Source organism: Nyctibius grandis, chromosome 3 (genome assembly GCF_013368605.1).
Source record: "Nyctibius grandis isolate bNycGra1 chromosome 3, bNycGra1.pri, whole genome shotgun sequence".
Classification (NCBI taxonomy): Eukaryota; Metazoa; Chordata; class Aves; order Nyctibiiformes; family Nyctibiidae; genus Nyctibius; species Nyctibius grandis.
In genome coordinates, this window is record NC_090660.1 from 8,625,312 (window position 1) to 8,641,245 (window position 15,934).

Sequence of the window (15,934 nt, forward strand, 5' to 3'; positions counted from 1 at the left end):
CTTTCACCTCACAGTGCATTTCTGCAAGTAGAGTTATATTCATCCTTATCTTCCTCTTTAGTATGCCTGGATGTAACATCAGTTAGCATTTTTCTTTGGTTTGAACTGTTTTGTCAATATAGCTTTTGCAGGAATATGGCCTTACTGCTCCAATACCTGGCAGCTTGTCCAAAATCTCATACTTCATCATCACAGGAACGTAACAGCAAGACAAGCATTTTGGAGGCATCAGAAGTATTTACAACAAATAATAATACTTTCAAATAATGCTTGAATATTATTTCAGCATATAAAGGCTTCAGAAGCCCATTCTTTTTAGATTACAGTGGAAACCAAGTTAGCAAAAGTCCAAGGTTTCCACACTGGGTCAGAACTATCCCTGTGGGACTATCTTCTGCCTACCCTGTCAGAAGCTGAGTGCTAAGGGAGCATGATGCTGGTGAAGACATTTGGGGAATTCCTGTTTTCTGACTTCTGGCATTCTGTTCTGTCCAGAGCTCTTCAAATTAGATACCTCTTGGAGACACATGGGATACAGGAAGAGCAATCCAACATTGCTCCAACATCATCCGTAGCTGATTCAGGCTTGAGCATTGACCCAAAAAGCCTCTGCCCTTAGGTTGTAGTTGCATGCACAACTTGAGTTGCATGCACAACTGTTGTTGCTACCAGAAAAAGCAGTCCTGCCTTTCACTTATCATTTGTTCCTGTCCCTGTGCTACCCCTCCCTTTGCTTGTGGCTGGGGAACTGATCTGAGTTAGAGCCAACTATTATTTTGGGCTGGGTTAGTCTTAGCTTGTATCGGTTCCTGATCTGTTTCTCTGCAGGGCTGCACAGAATTTTGTGTGCCAACACAAGGGAGGGGACAATGTGGAGGCAGGGATGATCCAGGTGACTGGAAAAAAGGGAGCTGAGACCCCATCAGCTCAAACAGTTCATGAAACTCCAGACTTTTTCTTGATTGTGCTTTGCAGGAGTTCAGTTAATAATGTCAGTTGAATTTTTGCTGTTTTGCCATGTTTCAATTGTTCCTCATCCATCTCTGCATAACAGGTGATCTACACTACTGCCCATTCCTCTAGGCTTTTCTGACCACTCCTGCTTTCCAAGGTGGAACCCTGGGAGTACTGAGTTCAGTGAAGACGTGGCTGTCACAGCTGCCTACATCCCAGGCAGGACAGTGGAGTCTGGTGGTCAAAAAGAAAATTGCAACCAACGAGATCTCACCTTCCACCGGTGAGACCTTCAAGAGGCAGCCTTGGCCTTACAGCTTCTGCTCTATCTGCATAACATCCCCACGCAGGCTTCCTCTTGGCTGAATCACATCTGGACAAACTGCTTTGTCCTGGTTTGGCCCAAACCAGGCCAATTAGTCTTAGAGAAACCAAGGTCACTGCTAAATTCCTCACTGCTTACGAGTGAAGAGCCGAAGGGGGTTGTACCTGCAGGGAGGAGTGGACGGGGCAGGTGACCCAGGATTGACCGGCAAGGTATTCCATCCCATACATGTCATTCTCACTTTCCTGCTTATCACTAACCCACTGCCTCCTGGAGGTGGGGCCCAGGAGGGAGGGGCCCTCCTGTCTCCCACTGATTGGTACCAGCTTTGCCAAATCTCCAGTTAAAAGCCTGCAGGTGTGATGGCAGGGGAGCTACTGCATTTTGCCCTCTGCCCGTGCTGGGTGGAGCTACTGCATTTTCCCCTCTGCCTGTGCTGGGGGGAGCAACTCTGCCTGAGGAGGCTTTCCAAGCTCTCGATCTTGGTTTTGTATATATTTGTATATATTTGATTATTTCTATTATTATTGTTATTATATTTTTTTTTCATTATTATAGTTTATTAAAACTGTTTTAACTTTCCAACCCATAAGTCTCTCTCTCTTTTCCCTTTCCCTTTCCCTTAGAGGGGGGGGAGAGGGTTAACAGAGAGCATCTGCCACCTGGTTAATAGCCAGCCCAGCTTTAAACCGTGACAGATTTAATTGGCGCCCAACGTGGGGCTCGAGAGAAACTCCAACAGGTTGCTCTGATAAGTCGAATCCTGGCTCTGGTGGGAGGAGACCTGGAGAGCTCAGCTGAGAGAATATCAGATTTCTTCCTTTGAGATTTACGAGGGGTTGGAAAGTTAAAACAGATGTTGCAAGATGGTGAAGTCCGATGTGTCCCTGAAGGTGATCTGATTCTGGGTGAGACTACTTAATTCTGAACTGTATGTTGTTACTGCATAAGTGTCTTTTAGGTTAAGACAGTGGTGATGAGACCGGAGCTAGCTTCATCAAGTGGCGTCCAGTAACCTCCTCGAGTCTGACATCTTTAACCTGCAACCCGTGGGCACGAACCATGACAAAAGAGAGACTGCTAGCCAGAAAGACTGCTGAGAGACTGCTAACCAGATGGAAACCCACAATCCTGAACCAAATGAACTTGATGGACTTTTTGCATAAAGATGAATCATAAACTAGTGATATGTATATATATATTTGAAAATGAAAAGGTAGTGGTGATCTGAGTATGACATGAATGGTATGGAATAAGGGGTGGAATGTCCTGGTTTGGCCCAAACCAGGCCAATTAGTCTTAGAGAAACCAAGGTCACTGCTAAATTCCTCACTGCTTACGAGTGAAGAGCCGAAGGGGGTTGTACCTGCAGGGAGGAGTGGACGGGGCAGGTGACCCAGGATTGACCAGCAAGGTATTCCATCCCATACATGTCATTCTCACTTTCCTGCTTATCACTAACCCACTGCCTCCTGGAGGTGGGGCCCAGGAGGGAGGGGCCCTCCTGTCTCCCACTGATTGGTACCAGCTTTGCCAAATCTCCAGTTAAAAGCCTGCAGGTGTGATGGCAGGGGAGCTACTGCATTTTGCCCTCTGCCCGTGCTGGGTGGAGCTACTGCATTTTCCCCTCTGCCTGTGCTGGGGGGAGCAACTCTGCCTGAGGAGGCTTTCCAAGCTCTCGATCTTGGTTTTGTATATATTTGATTATTTCTATTATTATTGTTATTATATTTTTTTCATTATTATAGTTTATTAAAACTGTTTTAACTTTCCAACCCATAAGTCTCTCTCCCTTTTCCCTTTCCCTTTCCCTTAGGGGGGGGAGAGGGTTAACAGAGAGCATCTGCCACCTGGTTAATAGCCAGCCCAGCTTTAAACCGTGACATGCTTAACACTGCACGTTCCTAATAGCAGCCTCTCTACTGTGTTGACTCTAGGAGGGAGCTTAACAGGGCTGATGCTTTCTCTTGTTGCTGTGGCTCTGGGCTGTGCTTGGTTTGCTGGAAAGCAGCTGCAGATCCAAGTTTTCTCAGACCTGGTGGTAAAGACTGAATAGCAGAGACCAGCTGGCATTGTCCCACTCTCCAGGACTCTTCTGCATAAAATGTGTGTAGGGGTGTTACCATCTGCCCCCAAACTTGAGGGAAGAACCAGCTGCAGATGCAACTGGGACAAACAGCTACAGGAGCAGTTGTTGATCAGCCTCTTGATCTCAGTTTTAATGCACGTGTATCCTTGGCAAGGTCCCATTTGCCTACTTCTTTTATTATTTACCTAGGTTGGCCTTTCTCAGAACCTCCTCCCACCAAACCGTGCCATGTCCTCCCACCACTTTGTTGTGGTTGACTTTGCTTTGATCTCACCAGTCTTTGTCTCTTTAAAATAAAAATAACCTCTTTAAAACCGAGTGTCATTGCTCTCTGTGGGTACCATTGCAAGGACAAGGACTATAAATATTAGAATAACTGGCTGTTGAGGTTGTGAGTGATAGTGGTGAGATGGGAGGGACTCCGACTAATATCATGAAGACAAGCAAGTCTCTCTCCCTTCTCCTGGAGAATTTCCATATGCAAAAGTGCGGGTGCTATGAAGCGGCCGTCAAAGTCTTAGACAATGATGACACTCGTGGAATGGACAGTTGTGAGATAAGACACTAATGTAAATTGCTCTGTACTTCTAGTAGGGAATAGTGTCTGTTGTGATGCAGTCCTTGCACACAAGGAAAACCTCTTGTCAGGTTTTCTGGTCCCTATGTGTCCCCAGGTTTGAACACAATCTGCATAAAGATTTTCGGATTCAGTTCTCAAAATGATCAGTCTTGCTATGCACCTTTTACAAAAACAAAGAGATTCAAGTCCCTGAAAATCCTCATTAGCCAGACATCAATATTCTGAGACTAAAGAGAGTAGCTGTCAAAAGAAGCATATACTTGCAAAGTGTATTATTATTTATCAAGGTGGACAGAAGGGAAATGCTTCTCTGATTCTAGCTCTTTTTTTAATTATTATTTTGTGAAATATCTTTCTTATTATAATCAGAACAAAGATAATTCATGTCTCAGATCTGAATTCTAAACTTAGCAGAGTAGAAAATACAGGCTTGTGTCCTGGTTTTCATAAACAATTTAGCATTTCAGTTTCAGAAAATGTATGATGCCAGTTAAGTTAGCTGTGCTGGGGTATAAATGCATTCTTGTTTTGGTCCTCAATTCACTTTTATGTCTGACTCCTCCGGGAAGATCTTGTTTTTCTGGGAAAGAGATGGCAGCAAATCAGTTGGGAAACAGCAAATTTCTTCAGATCCCACATTCATCTAATTTTGCAGTATGCTATTCCTAAGCTTGTGAGACAGATGGGAAACCTTAGGAGCTTGGAAACTTTGGAGGCTGTTGTACTGAGATTAGTGAGATCTTAATGAACTAGTTAACAACTTCATCAATGTTGTATCAAATGTTATATCTCTGCATTCCAGGAAACACCATGGGTAAATATGCCATCTCTCAGAGATACAGGAAATCTCATTTTTGAGGCAAAGGGCAGCGAAGACAACAGGATAATTGCATACTCCTGATTTACCTGATGGGGCGGCACTCCTCAAATACACAAAAAGCCTGAGGAGCATTATAAAATGTGCTGCCTGAAGATTGCTTTCTTGATCTGAGGACTGCCAGAAGCCTCTGAAAGGTTGCCATGCTGCAGAACAAAGAGCCAAGCATCGTGTACATGTACTTGACAGGTTCACATGGAGGATACTAGTGTTAACTTAGCAGAGAGCTGTAGGAGCAGAGAAGGCTGCCAGGACACGTGGTTGTTATGCAGGTCAGTCTCCTGCTTGAAGCTGAACTATTGCCTGATTAGATCAAGTCAGGTGTGACCCTGAAATGGAAGTGTCATGGCAGACAGCAAGAACAATCCTCTGATTATCAACTCCCCAATAACAAATAGTAGATATTGTTTTTCTTCCAGGTGCACTGGTCATAACCTTATCCACATGTACTTCCTCAGCTCACTGACAACTCTCTCTTGTCTTCCAGTTTATAAAAGCCCTACTCACCTACCAAAAAAACCCCTGTGCAAAATAACAACAAATGAAAAGATACATATCTAAGTCTTCTCAATTGTTGCTCAGAATCCCTTTCCACCCACTGCCAGTTTACAATTGTTTTAAATTATTGTGTACTTAGGGAAGCAAAGATTGCTACTGAGAAAATACTTACAGACCTAATAACTAAGTGCAGTCAAGCTTTTTTAATAGCTACCTTTCCTTGGTGGTGCCTATTTAGGCTGATTGTGATTTAAGGTCAAAAAAAATCGGCTGTGCTAGCACAAGTATGAGGTCAGTGAGTAATTTGGTGAATGCTGATGTCACAGGAATGCTGGCAGAGTACGTTAATAAAGTCAACGCTGAGCAATACAGCTTGCTTCTGCCTGCCATTGAGGCTCTTTGTCTAAAGCAGGGCTGTCTGTCTCGAGAGCATCTTCCTGTGCTCATTGAAATTATAACAGCTTCAAACTGTTATTGCACCTGCTCACTCCCGGGCATCTGAAGATACTCTCTGACAACGTTAAAATGAAGTTACCCTTCATACAGAGTGAACTGGTTACATCAAACTGATACACCAGTATTAACGGTTTAAATTGCAATGTAAATGTAAAAGGAATAGCAGAAGTAACCTGCTGTTAACAGGCAGGGAACGGGGTGCAGGCTAAGGAACAAAAATCGTCCTCTGTTTCTGAGTTTTGGTATTTCCTCATCTTTCGTTTCAGCAAGACCCATTTAGGTTCAGATGATGCATATGTTGAGATATTTTGGCACCAGGTGCGCAATGTTAACCATCTGAGCAGGGTACGTTTAGAAAGCAAGGGTTGGAAGGTGTTGGGAAAGGAGGTGGTTTTTCTTCTTCCTTTCCTTTCCTGTGGAGGGGTGGTTGGCTGGAGGTGGGCCCAGAGAAGGTAGGACAGTGTGTGTGGGTGGGTTAATTCAGTGCTCTGTATTTATAAACTGTTCTGTTGAGTAATTCTGTCCCCTAATTCTGTCTCATAGTTTTGCTGAGGAAGAGCTTAATTTTTGTATGCTACTGTATCATGTGGTGTTGCACTTTAATTCCTCTAGGTCTGGAACAAAAAAATGGGCTAGTTTGTGCCTTTTTCTGTGAGAAAGAGAGAAATAAACAAAGAAACCTAGAAGCAAAAATCTCAAGTAAGGTTATCTGTCCAGAGACTTAAATGTCACTAAGAAATTAAACGGTATCAGGGAACACTTCTGGACATGGTTTGTTTTTGGTTCTTTTTTTTAACTTTCAAATTATTAGAACAGTTGCTGGCATGGTTTTGGTCCAGACTAACTACTATTCTCCCAAAGTATTTCTGGGCACAGTTCAAGAGTCACTGTGGACCTAGGCCCATTCCTAGTAAACCATTTGAATGTGGCCACCCTGTTTTGGAGGGTATTACAGACTCCAAATCCTACATATCCTATTAGTCCACCCAATGACTTGTGTTTTATTAGAATACTAAACTGCAGTTCCAGGAAAAAAATTCAAACTTGATTTTAAAATCAAAAGAGATGGAACATTCTGCACTTTTTTTGAGAATTTATTCCTCTTAATCATTTGAGCTTACTGTCTATTTTGAAGTACATGGCTTCAGTTTCCAGTCATTGATTTGTATTTTATTTTTTTTCTGTTAGCCTACAGCCATTCAGTACTTCAGAAGATACTCATACACTGTAATCAAACTTCATTTTTATAACATTGTGTTTTTCAGGTCTCCGTTCTTAAGGCATTTTCTACAGGTCTGTAATAAATACTGATGTTCCTTTCTGGATCAACATCAATTTTCAATGTCCTTTTAAATAAGGATAGCTAGTGCAGTTATGCAGTTTTCTAGAGCAGTCTTAGTTCTCAACTCCCTCCTTCCTACCATTTCTCTCTGCATTATTTTCCAAACCTTGTCAATTCTCAGCATCACACTTGGAGACTTTGTTCAGCTACTGCCTCCTGCAATTCCTCTGGAGCCACCGCTGTCCAGCCTACAGGCTCACATGCTGTAGGCAGAGCCTCTGTTTCTTGTGCAATTGTTTCTTTGGCTACAATTTGTGTGGAATGGTCCATGCCATCCCAGAACGACTCAGATCACTCTGTACAAGTGCCCTGTCTGCTCAAGTAACTCTAATCGGGCAAATCTGTGTTGTCCAGAAATGTTATGGGAAGTGATATTTACAGCCTTGAAACAATTTACTATCTTCATTTAATAATAACCACAAATACAATAAAGATGCCAGACTAACAAGGCCCTGCAAAAGTATCTTTCTGTCATCAACAATTCATTGACCTTTGTTTCCTAATTTTTTTTGATTTATTGAATTTTTATGCTACATTGGGCTGCTATCTCTTCATCCATTTTCCATTTATTAAACATTTCATAGAATGGTTTGGGCTGGAAGGGACCTTAAAGATCATCTAGTTCCAACCCCCCTGCCATGGGCAGGGACACCTTCCACTAGACCAGGTTACTCAAAGCCCCATCTAACCTGGCCTTGAACACTGCCAGGGAGGGGGCATCCACAACTTCTCTGGGCAACCTGTTCCAGTGTCTCACCACCCTCACAGTAGAGAATTTCTTCCTAATATCTAACCTAAATCTACCCTCTTTCAGCTTAAAACCATTCCCCCTCCTCCTATCACTCCATGCCCTTGTAAAAAGCCCCTCTCCTACTTTCCTGTAGACCCTTCAGGTACTGGAAGGGGGCCTACAGAGCCCTATTTATTTGAATACTGTCCACTTTTGTTGTTAATATGGGATTTTTTCTTAAAAAAAAAAAGTTATTCAGCATATATTTAAGGAGCTGCTACAAATCAGATGCTTAGTGATGACATTCAGGCTTCAACATCGTATTCTTTGGGACAGATTTCTGTGAGTATGGAGTGGTTTCTTAAGACTAGAAAAGCTTTAATAAGGGAATGTCCTGAGCCAGTTTCACTGTAAACTACAAGGGGACAATATCAAAATGGAGCTATCTGGCAATGAAAATAGTATTTGAAAATTCAGATAGTATTGTGGAGAAGCTTTTTTCTGGCCAATTGTGTATTCTCACCAGTCTTTTATAAAGTATCCATCTAATTCTGAAAAGAAATGTATTAGAGAGAAAAAAAAAGAAAAACCAACAATTTAACCTAAGTAGCAGTTGATATGACTGGTTGTAAATCTGGAATAAAATCTGATTGTAAGTCTGAAGTAAAGCAGAAGTTAAAATTTTTATCCTCATCTGTTCTGATATATCACAGAGTATAGCCCTCCATGAAGTTCAAAGTTCTCAAGTTTCCTTAGGCCAAATACATATACATAATATATAAAGTCAAAATAAACAATTACCACAGCTTTTAAAAAACGGCTAATCCATTTCTGCTTGTTATGAGCCCAGATGGTCAATTGTTTGCTTCTCAGCATGCCTGCTAACCATCTAGAAGATTCTACTGCTATACTCCTGACTATGTATAACATACAACATTCACTTCTAACTATTTATGATCTACTTTCCTCTTTACACTTTAGCTGTTAAATAGGCTCTTGAAATATTTGCTTGGAGTAATAAGTATTTTCAAGTATGTAGTTTCTTGCTTTTCCCACTCACAACCTTGAATCCAGAAATGAACTTCAAGTGCTAAAAGCTGGTCAGTTTTACTTTTCAGCAGTAAATAACTTGGGCTATATCCTAAGTTACAGAACTTCATGCTGTATAAAATGTAAGTCCAACACAATCTTCAAGTATAGTCACATACTTAGGAAATAATTGCTGGAGTTTCCTTATAATTATGAAGCAGTAGCTGGAATTTTCTTATGCTTAGCCCTCTCTGGCTGAGGAACGCCAAAGATGGTGCCAGAAACTTAGCAGCTCTTCACTGTTGCATGGGACAGGCTCAGGCACATCTTGCAGAAGTAAACAATGATTTGTTTACCTACTGGGAATATTCTTACCAGTAAAATTATTGCACCTTGCAGATGGCAATGAGTTTGTTATGCAACAGAGAGGTATTACCTACTGAAAGGACTCAGCTTTTAGGAACAGGGCAATTTTTGGATCCATGACTTGTTCAGAATTCTTAGTGTGCTGGAGTAACTTAACACACAAAAAATCTCTTAATTATTTAGTGGTTTTCATTTTCTTGTTTTCTTTCCATTATGTCCCTTGGGAATGTTAGGATTATCTGTGTGGTTTGCACTCTGCCATATCCAAAGATGAAGATGGATGCTGTATCTGCAGGGATTTTATAGCAAGAAATTTGGGCTTTGTGATAGAATTTTTTTTATTTCATGATACCAGCATGTGTGAGAAACCAAAGGAACACTTTGAGCAAGCAGTCAGCTCTTAATTATCTGCACACACAACCTGAGCTGAATTAAGGAGAGGGGCAAATTAGAATGGGAATTGCAACATTAGGTCACGTTTTATCATCCTGTACAGCACAGGCTAGTTTTAACCTTCCAAAAGCCTAATGTAAAACTCTGGGATGCTGTTACCACCCTGCCCTTCCACTCCCACACCCAGAAAAACCTTGCAGGGGAAAAAGCTGTGCAAAGCTATGGTTTGCCAATGCAGAGAGGACAAACAGCCTTGCTTTTTCTTCCCTCCTCAGTGTCAAATCTACAGTGTAGGGCCACGTGGAAAAGTTGGCAAATCCAATGGAAAGCAGAAGCAGGGACACTCAGAGTTAACGTACTTTCAGCAGTACTAATTCTCTGTCGTGCCTTATTGTTTTCTTCTGCACTTCACAGGAGTCAGAGTACCCTGTGAGGAGAGTCAGGCCCCGACAGCAGTCACCGCATAAGCTCATCTGCAGTGGTTGAGGAGAGGGCTTTGCCTGCGTACATGGGGATTTGGGACTGGAGCCCTGAGTATTGCTTCTTCAGATACTGTCCCACTGCCTCTTTGTTTCCCTGGTCCCACAGCCTGAGTGCAAAGATGCTGCTTCCCATCGGTAGACACACTGGAGCAGTGGAGCTGGAACCACTCTGCGTTTTTCAAGACAAACAAAACCTGGATGAATCCCTCTGTTTACAAGGCAGATGTAAACTGCAATACTCTAAGGTTTGAATTTAAACCAAAATGATTACACTGCTTGGTTTCAAGACATCAGGAAGCTCTCCCTAAAAATCTCAGGCCAGGCCCCTAAAATCAATGGTGGCATTTGAAAAACCCACATAGCTAGAATATATGTTGCCCATAGTGGCACTCAGCAGTGAGCTACAGCAGCAATCTATAACAGAGGCAATCTGCAGCCTAGCTAGAGAAGATAAATTCAGGTTAGATCAGGAGCCTGAATGCTTCCTTGCAGGGATAAGTCAGCAGCAGACTTCAATGGAAACTACAGGAGTTCAATAACTATGTAATGGTGATCACCCTTATTGTCAACCTTGGCTATGCAGGGGATGGAAAAGGAGATCTTTCATTAACTGTATAGGAGGCTGTCACTACAGCAGATCCATATCATACTCTCTCAGATGGAATGCAAGTTGTCAGTTCCTGTGTAGCAAATTATGATTATATCCATTTAAAAACATGTTTGCAAGCATTCAGCTGGCAAGAGTATTGTACACTGGCCCATCTGTTACCACAGTAATTGGGTCATCCAATTCAGAAGAAGCTGTTTTGCCCTTGTAGTGACAGAAGCAATGACATCATATGAAGAAAGCCTGTATCTGACCAGGGATTCTAACAATGGGGTAGAGGAAAACAAATATTCCTATGGAACCAACTGGAAACAGCAGACCCCCTTTAAGCACGTGTTCAACTAAGGCTCTGGAGCAGGTCTAACTGCACCTCAGAAATGATGCTGAAGGAAAACAAGGAAAAAGGTTCTGAAAGTTATCATTACAGAGGGGACTGCAGCCTACCTAAAGAGAATGTTGCCAGAACTAGCTGTCTTCCTGTCCAGCACTACAGATCACCAGTTTCAGCACCCTTCTGTTAACACCAGGTGCTGCCCATGTGAAAAAATGATACTGAGAAGGTACTGGTGTATTTTCAATTTTTAGCGTGGCAGTTTTTATTTGGAGTTTCCTTTTAAGAAGAGTTAATAACAGAGTTGGTCTCTGATTTCAAGATAATCAGGTTTTTGGTTACAAAAATTACAAAGTTGTAACACCCATTTTACCTGTTCATGGGAGGAGAATCAGGCCTTCTTGTACATTAAGTGCTCATTTTCTCTTCTCTCTCTGTCTCTCAGGGCAATTATCCATTAGAATAACTTTGCTAGGATTATAACTATTCTCTATCCCTAGCAATTTTAAAAGCTAGAATACCTGCCTTTCTTAAAGTTAGGCTCTAGGCTGAACAAGAAATAATTGTTACAAAAAGCTTATGTTACCTAATCAAAGTAGAATTTTTTTCAGTCTTTAACCCCTGAACCTTTTGATTTTCTCTTCTGAGACAAGCACCATTACTACATGTTCAGAATGAGTTTCTGAGAGTTCAGATGTCCATGATGCTTTGGCCATCTCTGCAGTACCAAGTCAGGTAAGTGCTTTTTGTATTGAAACTCAACAGCTTCTCATTGACATAGATATATGGGTAATATGTAAAACAAACTGAGAAACTTCCCCTCAAATGTAAGGGAAGCACCTTATAGCTTAGTTTGAGATTAAGCACCAAAAATATATACTTATTCTCAATGAAGTCCAAAACTGATTTAATGGAAAGAAAGCCAAAGTAAGAAGACAAAATGAATCCTTCTAAAATGAAGCTTCATCATACTCTCCCACTAGTTCAGACTTTGTGACCAGCAGGGTTACTTCTGGCCTTACAGCCAGTGAATCTCCACTGCCAGCAATGTGTGAGTGCAATTTTCATCTACATCAGTCATTTCCATCACTTCTTTCACACTGGACTTTAAAATTCCCCAAAGCAATTAACAGAGTCATCACTTGAACAAGACAACAGTTGCTGAAAGTCATTAAAGTTTGACTTAATCTAGCAGACTACATCACTGCTGATAATCCATTTCTTAGATGAGCCTGTAAAATATGCAGTGAACAATGTCTAGCACAATTCTGCCAGCCTGGGCAAAGGGAGTGTCCTTTGTTGCTAGCAATGAGCGATCTGACTTTTGAAAGAGGAGCTAAATGGTAGGACTGAGGCAGACAGGGTGATATTCAAACATGTTTTCAATATATGGGACCATGTTATCCATGTAACAACAAGCCCCTCAGTGCAAATAATCTTTGTGTACTCTTCTGTTGCACCATTCCGACGGCACTTGGATGCCCAGTTTTCTAGGTATCTGCACCATCTTAGCCTTGTGGGAAACGCATGCTATGTGTTATGAGATTGGTCTAGTTAGACCATTAATAAAACTAAACATTTATCTGGATGCCCAGCCTTATAGTAGGGCAGATGACTGAGAATTTCTTTTTTTTTCCTGCACTGTTAAGGAACCTGGAATTTGTTCACATACGGTCTAATACTGCAGGCATGGTACTCTCTCTGAGCAGCTGCTAAAGCAGACAATGCTCAACTTCATCTAAATGGTTTTCCTTAACCAGGTCTCCTTTTTCCTACAGAAGTAGCCTCACACTTATGGGACAGCCAGAAGGTGTGCAGCACCCACGGTAAGTTTATAAAATATCTGCTGACAGATGTGATTGACATGAGACTTTGAAGGTGAAGGTCTCAGTTTCTCTTCCTTGTAGTACCCACAACCTTTCTTTGATGATCCTGGCTGTAGGCAACAGGAACTGATCCACCCAGGAGGGTCTGTTAAGTGCTCGCCTTTAAAACAAACATCAATGTTCTGCAGATCAGCCAGCAGGGGTCCTGCCTTTCCAGTGATGAAAATACACTTAAAGGTCTCATTGTTTATTGGGTCATGTTCTTTCTGGTGGAGCTTACTGGGCGCTGAATTCAGTCCTTTCCCCCATGCATATAAATATTATACTCATAATAATAATCACAGCAGTAATACATTTATTATATTTATTATCACTGCACCAAGCAGCTGTATTAATGGGGGAAGACCCTATTTTGTTGGATGTTACCCAAGCACAGAATAAAGCAGGCGGACCCGGCTGAAGGGGCTGATGATCTAAGTAGGAGGCAGGATTCAAAGCTGGATATAGACCAGCTGGCATAGGAGGCCAAGCAAACAATAAGGCAGCACTAATCAGTGAATATGCTGTGATCTCAGCATAACAACTCTCTGTTGACCACCCTTCAGTAGAAAAGCATTTTTCCCCCCTTGAAACAATAAGAAAAAAAAAGTTTTAAGAAGTAATTAAAAAAAGGTTAGTATATTAATCTTGCATGTTTATTGGGGTCAACTCCTAATTGTAAAAGGGCAAGTTCAGAAGAAGTGCTTGTTTGAAAATATAACACAAGGGCTAACGCTTTTCTTCGGGTGGACAGAGACAATGGGAAACCTAGAAGAGTAAGAATGATGCAAGACAGAGCAAAACAGAATACGCAAAAATAGGAGTGACATGTTCAAAGAGGTGAGCTCGAGAAATACACTTTGTAGTAGCATTCTGATCACATGGGTAAATTTACCAAAGCTGCAGGAAAAAAAAAGTTTCAGTAATCAAAGCAAGAAACAATGAGAGACTGGATGAGATTTTAGCTGAGCATGTGTTGACTACATCTCTACAGGTATTCACTCAAATAGAATAGTGAAGGACCAATTTAAAATAGAAAAATGCAAATTCTATCAAACAGATTAGAAAAACTTTACAATCCAGAATTTCTTGTAGCTACATAATTAATACATTGCTCATCTTAAATAACACTCATCAGCTTCAAATCATACTTATCCCTAATTTCTTTCTTCCTTTGGACATTATTTGAAAAACTCACGACAATCCACAACTAGAATAGTAGTACACACAATTAGACCTCTTGAACAGTGTACTGTAGGACAAAGTGTTCAGTTAACACTAGTGTTACTAGATATCTTATTCAGGCTATACATGTTGCAGAGCAGTGCATTTAGCTAACAGTGTTACTCGATAGCACTAGTGGACAAAAAACTTTTTAGATCTTGGCTCTCTAAATCCATGCACCAGTACTGAATGATTCCTGCAATGTAATTTAATCTTTTCCGTGAGATTTTTAACTACAACTGAAAGGGCTTGTTTGCTTATGCAAGTTTAATTTTTCTTTATATAAAATTGTAATGTTACATCCACAGCTTTAAAAACCACCAGAATAGCTTTCTGCTAACTGTAAGTCTTGACTGGTTTCAACATCTTTTTTTCCCATCTCTTATATTTGGTGCAAAAAAGGATTTCTGGAAAACAATATTAAAAAAAAGAAACTTGTATCTTGATTGACACTGTAAATTGACTAACCCTCATGGAACATTATCAACAATTTCATACCTTTTCTTTTTTCTAAATAAAAATGATATAAGGGATTGGAACTATTTATCTAACTCTCTGGCAAAGTTAAAATTACTTTTCTCTGTGTTGTACAGTTTCCCCTCTAGATGGTAGAAGAGAACAAACTCTAAGGTACTTGCACTGTGAAGACTGGGATTATACTAAAGAAAAACAATGTTGCTGGTGAAGTACAATGCAAAGAAGCTCAAAAGTCACGCTATATTAAATTATCTTTGTGTTCAGTTTTCATTTGACATAGGTAAGAAGAGTTACGCTAGATACACTGATGTTCCTAGTAAACTTAAACCTGGAGTTTTGAAGGAGCGTTACTATCAAAAACTTTAATGTACTACAATTTGCCTTTGCATGACTGTTCTGAAAATCCTTTCTTAAGAATACAAACATAATTATTTAAACAGTTTTTTAATATAAATCATTATTTCAATACTCTTGGACATCTTCTGTTTTCTTTATAAAATCCTTTTCTTGATTTCCTTATACGTAGTTGAACTGAAATCTCCACATGTCCAATAGTTACTGCCTGGATCCTGAACTGCTTCCATGAACCTTTTTACCTTTTTCATATTTGTTACGAGTAATTCTTATTAAACTTCAGTTTTTGAAATTTCTCATTTTGTAAATCACAAGATGACCTTCCAGGTTTTTAGTTTCAAGATGTATTACACAGAGAATCTTCTACATCTCAAAATGTTCCTGAATGAAGAGTAGTAGTGGTCACAAAAAGTTCCAATATAAACCATCTTCTTTTCAATTCACTAGTAAATGGAAAAAAGAATCCTTCTATATTTACATGTGCCTGCCTTGTGAACACTGGTTTTATTAAAGGTCAAGACATCTCTCTCAGCAGCAGGAAAATAAATTAGACTGCAAAAGTATCTCAAGTGCAGACACAGAAGGCCTCATGTTGGTAGAATGAATCACAAGCTATAAAGTGTATGTGAACCTCTGTTCATTTCTTCTGTTGTCTTTAATTTTACATCGATAGATCCTGATTCTAATTCACTATTATTTGAAAATATTAAAAACCATTATCCCATGATCTCTGAAAGAGGATAAATGAGGAGGTAACATTCTCTTTTGATAACAGCGAAGGCCTTCAGTGCTACAACTTTACCTAGAAAAAAATACCCAACCACCTTCTCTCTCAGTTGCCCAGCTTTGTTTCTTGCAATATCATGTATCTGTAGTTCATCCACAGGCCACCATGGTCCCTGTGCCTGAGTTTCCAATGTCTAAAGGAATCAGGATTTGAAAACAACTCCATTCT